This window comes from Hyaena hyaena, unplaced genomic scaffold, assembly GCF_003009895.1.
Source record: "Hyaena hyaena isolate Hyena2069 unplaced genomic scaffold, ASM300989v1 scaffold_284, whole genome shotgun sequence".
NCBI lineage: Eukaryota > Metazoa > Chordata > Mammalia > Carnivora > Hyaenidae > Hyaena > Hyaena hyaena.
The window spans coordinates 902,722-909,618 of NW_024080913.1; positions in this window are offsets into that span (position 1 = coordinate 902,722).

The following is a 6,897-nucleotide window of genomic DNA, read 5'->3' on the forward strand; positions in this document are numbered from 1 at the left end:
AGTATGTTTAAGCTGCCTGTTTATGCATAATAAATTCTAGAAAGATATACAAGAAACTCTTAAGAGTGGTTACGTCTAAGGAGGAAGGATCTGAGCCTTTAGGGGAAAGGAATGGGATATACATTTTTCACTGTTGTATATATATAGTCAATTGTCATTATTCATGGACTTCATAACAGTAAAATTGCCCAGCTGCTAAAATTAATTTATAACCTCCAAATTAAAAAAGCAATTCAATATAATGCTTTTACATTCATTTGCAGACATGTTCAAAGTGGTAAAAAATTTTTTTGAGTATTTCTATACACACATTCCCAGCTGAGGTTGAACAAGATGATGTTCTGCTGTCTTGTGTTAGCTCTCATGTTGTAAACATATGTTCTTTTTGTGCTCTGTTTAGTACCATGTTTTTGCATTGCGGTGACTTTTTGTTTCTTTTTTACCTTTCTCACTTTCTCTCTTCTCTTTGTGTGTGTGTGTGTGTGTGTGTGTGTGATCTGGCTGTTTAAAATGGATAGTGTTGAAGTGCTATCTAAACATAAGAAAGCTTTACAGGGAGAATACATGTGTTGGATAAGGTTTGTTCAGGCATGAGTCAGTGCTGTTGACTGTGAGTTCAGTGTTAATGATATCCACAAAATATATTGAATAAAGTGTCTTAAACAGAAACACACATAAAATGAGATGTTATATTAATCAGTTAATGAAAATGTTGTGACCAGGTGCTCACAGGAATGTAACCCTGTATTTCCGTTAGAAGCAACGGTTCAATATTCAATAATTCAGTGTTTATGGTATTATTTGCACAGTACGACTGAACATAATGGGAATTGACATTATATACTGACAGGGTTCAGAACATGCTACCCCAAAATATGGCACATTGGCATATTGAATTAAAACATTTTTTAATGTTTATTTTTTATTTTTTGAGAGAGAGACAGAGACAGTGTGAATGGGGGAGGGGCAGAGAGAGAGGGAAACACAGAATCTGAAGCAGGCCAGGCCCTGAACTGTTAGCACAGAGCCTGATGGCAGGGCTCAAACTCACCAACTGTGGGATGATGACCTGAGCCAAAGTTGATGCTTAACCAACTGAGCCACTCAGGAGCCCCTAGAATTTTTTTTTAATGCCTATTTATTTTTGAGGGAGAGATAGAGCAGGAGCAGGGCAGGGGCAGAGAGAGAGAGGGGAGACACAGAATATGAAGCAGGCTCCAGGCTCTGAGATGTCAGCATAGAGCCTGAAGCGGGGCTCGAACCCATAAACCATGAGATCATGATCTGAGCTGAAGTTGGACGCCTAACTGACTGAGCCCCTCCAGATGCCCCAGCATACTGATTTTTTAAGTGAAGGATTTTGAGAATGGCAGGTGCAGGAAGGATTCTCTTTATCTGTCCCATTTCTCCTGAACCAGTACCTAGAAACAGCGGTGGCAGAAGGACTCTCTGACCTTCTTCTCTTCCTCTGAAGCAGAAGGTCTCACATGTTGTAAGACCTTCATGTGAGAGGTACTCTCCCTAAGCCTAAAGGAAAGGAGCATCCATATCTCCAAAGACGAAGGGATGCCAAGAGAAATCCAAATGAACAGGCGTTGGTAAGACACCTGTAGTTCAGTACCATTAGCTCATTCCCTTTTGTCCTATCTCACTTTTCTAGGACTTTCCATTCTTTGTCAAACACAGTATAAAAACAATCAAATTTATGGGGTGCCTGGGGGCTCAGTAAGTTAAGCTTCCAACTTCACCTCAGGTCATGATCTCATGGTTCGTGACTTCTAGCCCCACGTTGGGCTCTGTGCTGACAATTCAGAGCCTGGAGCCTGCTTCAGATTCTGTGTCTCCCTCTCTCTCTCTGCCCCTACCATGATTATGTGCGGTCTCTCTCTCTCAAAAATAAACATTAAAAAATTAAAAAAAACCAAAACAGTCAAATTTATTTTTCCTTGTCTTCATTTCCTTATGAATGTTCCTGTGTCATGTAAAACTTATATTAAGTAAATCTGTATGCTTTTCTATTGCAGTCAAATTTACTGGGCTTCAGCTAGAGAACCTAGGAGGGTAGTAGGAAAACGATATTTTTTTCCTCCCCTACAATACTTTTTTATTTTTGAGCCATGTGAATGTATTAGCTGTACTAAAAAAAAAATTAAGCAACCAACCAACTCCAGGAACTGCTACCTGAATATTATAAAATTTTAGCTTACTGTTTTTTTTTAAATTTATTTTTATTCATTTTGAGTGAGAGAGAGAGACAGTGAGCGTGAATGGGGGAGGGGCAGACAGAAAGGAAGAGAGAGAATCCCAACCAGGCTCCAGGTTATCAGTAAGGAGCCTGACTCAGGGCTCGATCCCGAAAATCACAAGATCATGACCTGAGCTGAAATCTACAGTTGGTTGCTTAACTGACTGAGCCACCCAGGTAACCCAGCTTACTGTTTTATTAAAGCAATCTCATTAATTTTTTTTAACTTTATCTCAGTGAAGTAGAAAGGAGGAGGAACAAAATCTGGATTGAAGTATAGGCCTAAGAGGGAGAAGAAAGAGAGAGGGAAGAAGGAAAAGAAAGTTTTGAATAATAGGTTCCTTTAAAAAAATTTATTTTAGATTCCTTTAAATCTTAAAAGAAGTTTTATTTTTTTAATTTTTTTATTTAAAGAAAATTTTTTTCTTTTAAAAATGTTTTATTTATTTCTAGGAGAGAGAGAGAGACAGCGTGAGCAGGGGAGGGTCAGAGAGAGAGGGAGTCACAGACTCTGAAACAGGCTCCAGGCTTTGAGCTGGCAGTCAGCACAGAGCCCGACGCGGGGCTTGAACCCATGAACCGCGAGATCATGACCCAAGCGAAAGTCGGATGCTTAACCGACTAAGCCACCCAGGCGCCCCTAAATCTTAAAAGAAGTTTTAAAATAGTTTCTACAAGTTTTAGATTTCCATCACTGTGGAAGAACTATTAGGACATAGTTTTACTTCTAACACTTAGAATATGCTGGTTATTCATTTGCATTCATCCATCACTCATGTATTTTTTTCTTTCAACAAATAGTGACAGAGTACTTAAAAAAAATTTTTTTTTAACGTTTTATTTATTTTTGAGAGAGAGATAGAGACAGCATGAGCAGGGGAGGGTCAGAGAGAGAGGGAGACACAGAATCCGAAGACAGGCTCCAGGCTCTGAGCTAGCTGTCGGCACAGAGCCCAACATGGGGCTCGAACCCACGAACCGTGAGATCACAACCTGAGCTGAAGTCGGACGCTTAACTGACTGAGCCACCCAGGCACCTCAGTGACAGACTACTTTAAGGCAGGTGCTGTGCTATGTACAATAACAGTATGTTACAAAGTGGCATACAAGAGTCTGATGTCTGCCATAGTTGAGCCTATGATCTAATGAAGGAGAGAGATGTTATACAAATAAGTATAAATATGTATATAATTATCATTTGATATAAGTGGTATGAAAGAAAAACACTGGATTCAATGAGGGTCAAAGGTGGAGAAGCAATTTACATGAGAATGTGGGCCATGGAAGGCTTCTCTAAGGAAATGATGTTTAAGTTACAACCAGAAGGATGAGTGGAAGTTATGAGAAGAAGTGTGTGGTGGTCAAGTATGATGGGCAGGGAGAAAAACATTTGCAAGGCCCTGGTATAAGAAGAACTTCAAAAACGGAAGGAAGGCCAGGATGGCTAGTGCATAGCAAATGTGGAAAACTGACTCCAGATGAGATAGGAAAACCAGGATTTGTTAGTCAATGTTAAGGAATTTGTGTTTTATTTTAGGTATAATGGGAGCTATTGAATGCTTATGATTGGGAAAGATAGCATCAAATTTATATTTCTTCATCATCACTCTGGTTGTTGGTTGGAGAATGAATGGGGGAGGGGGCAGGCATCTGTAAAGATACATCGATTCATCCTGAGTAGTTATGTCTTTTAAGGATTGCTTTGTTTTCATTTTTTAAATGTTATTTTTCAGTGTTAAAAATCATCTCTATTTGGTTACTTATTTAACCCTTGCCCTCATCCCCACCACCACCCTCGGAATAAGCTGTGGTTTGCTAATACTTTGCAGAGCATGGTGTGCAGAAAATCCTTCATTAGAATTTTCTGTATGAATGAACTGGTCTCTTTCCATGTGGAAGTGTGTTATGCTGCCTCTGCTCAAAGACTAACAGATAGGAAGGAGTATTTTCATTTTAAAGATGGACATGTTCTGATATATATATATAGATCATATATCTGGTAACTTAGAGTATGCATATTTGAAGCATCATCAAGATTCTCATCTAGAGAACAGTAAAAAAGAAAATCATTTTATCCAAGGAAATAATACGTCTTTGTCTTCATAGTTTTCTTGCATGTTCTTAGTGGCATTGTCCAGGGGACTCCTAGTTCTGCAATGTTTAAATCCTTGTTTCTTTACCTTTCATATCCAGTTAAAAGTTTTGTCAACTTTTACTGTGACTCCTAGGTTTGCTTGTTGTGTGTTTTTTTTTAGATTTTTTTTTTCTTTTTCATGGCTGCTAAAGGTGTCCAGGGTTTTATATCACCTCACATATGTACTTACTGTAGTACTTTCTAGGTAGTAGCCTTCTTTTTATTTTCTTCAAATCATCCCTATATACAGGCTCCAGAATAAGTTTATTCTGTTTTTTTAGAAATTTCTTTTGGGTGGGGGGAGGGAAGGAGAAATAGAAGGGTAGGAGCAGAGAGTGGGGGAGAGAGAGAATCTCCACGCTGAGTGTGGAGCCAACTTGGGGTATGATCTCACGACCCTGAGATTATGACCTGAGCCAAAATCAAGAGTCAGATGCTTAACCAACTGAGCCACCCAGGTGCTCCAGGATAAATTTAATCTTAAGCTTCTTTTTTGTTTTAAATTTTTAATTTTTTTAAGTTTATTTATTTACTTAGAGAGAGAGGGAGGGAGGGGGGGAGAGAGAGAGGATCCCCAAGCAGGCTCCATGCTATCAGTACAGAGCCCAACTCAGGGCTTCAACCCACGAACTGTGAAATCATGACCTGAGCCGAAATCTAGAGTCAGACATTTAACTGACTGAGCCACCCAGGCACCCCAAATTTAAAAATTTTTTAAACTATACAGTTGTTTACTTCTGTAAGTTTGAAAGTACTAATTGTTAAAAAATTCCCTTTATGTTGCACATAGAATAAAGATCTTTGTTAAATATTTCCTTACTCTGCTTATTTAGTTCAAGGGTTCTTTACCTGGGATCCAAGACATCTAAAGGCTCCATGGATAGAATTCAGAGAAATTATGAATTTGTATGGGAAAAATATTACATCTTTATTTTTACTAACCTCTAACTGAAAGTTATTATTTCCTTCAATTCTGAATATAGTCCATAAAACAATAATATTAGCAATACTTGTAACTTTATCATCAAAAGAAAAGTTAGATATTTTCATATCACATTATAGTTTCTGCAGTTATCTTTCAAATATCATTTATACTCATCACTACTTCAAATTTAAGATAGTTATTAACTCTTATTTAATGCATTTATAAAGAAGTATATGTATTACTATGGCAAAAATATATATTTTAACATTAAAAATGTTTTTTTAATGCTTTATTTGTTTTTGAGAGAGAGAGAGAGACAGAGTGCGAGCAGGAGAGAGGCAGAGATGGGAAAATAGAATTGGAAGCAGGCTCCAGGCTCTGAGCTGTCAGCACAGAGCCTGATGCGGGGCTCGAACTCACAAACTGTAAAATCATGACCCGAGGTGAAGTTGGACACTTAACCGACTGAGCCACCCAGATGCCCCTGTATTTTAACATTTTAATAACTGTATTTCTTTATTTATTTTATTTTATTTTATTTTATTTTTTATTTATTTTTGAGAGAGTGATAGAGACAGCATGAGCAGGGGAGGGTCAGAGAGAGAGGGAGACACAGAATCTGAAGCAGGCTCCAGGCTCTGAGCTACCTGTCAGCACAGAGCCCAATGTGGGGCTTGACCCACGAACCGTGAGATCATGACTTGAACTGAAGTCAGACGCTTAACCGACTGAGCCACCCAGGTGCCCCTTAATAACAGTATTTTAATAAAACTGGTTTCCTTTGTAATCCTATATGTTTTATTTTTTGCACTTAAAAACATTATTTTGAAAAAGTGTTTATAGGCTTCATCAGACTTAACAAAAGTTAAAACCTATGTTTTTGTTCCACTTACAGTACTTGAAAAATTGTGGGCAAAATAGAAACTAAAGAATAATCAACTATGTGTATGTACACATATATATTTAATAAACATTCTGATTTTTCTTATTTTTTAAAAGTAAGCTCTAAACCCACATGGGGCTTGAACTCACAACTCTGAGGTCAAGAGTCCCATGCCCTAAGGACTAAACCAGCTAGACACCCCTTGACTAAATACTTTTTAATTACAGTGTTTCTCTACACTTTTAATGATAGTCATATATTATGTTCTTGTTTTTATAATTAGCAATCCTTGCTCTTTAAAATGGTCTTGGGGTGCCTGGATGACTCAGTTGGTTAAGTGACCCACTCTTGATTTTGGCTCAGGTCATGATCTCACGGTTAGTGTGTTCGAGCCCCAGGTCAGGCTCTGTGCTGACAGCTCAGAGCCTGGAGCCTGCTTCGGATTCTCTGTCTCCCTCTCTCTCTGTCCCTTCCCCACTCACTCTCTATCTTTCTGTCTCTCAAAATAAATAAATAAACATATTTTAAAAAATTAAAAAATAGAATAAAATAAAATGCTTTTTACAGAGAGGGAACCAAAAATTCATTTTAAGATAAACTAATTATATCATCCCACACATTTTTCATGTCATAAGCATGAACTTGCAAAATTCAAAGTTCTTGCTGCATCTTCAGAACCTGTCTACTATTCCAGAGCAGTTGAGAGGAAG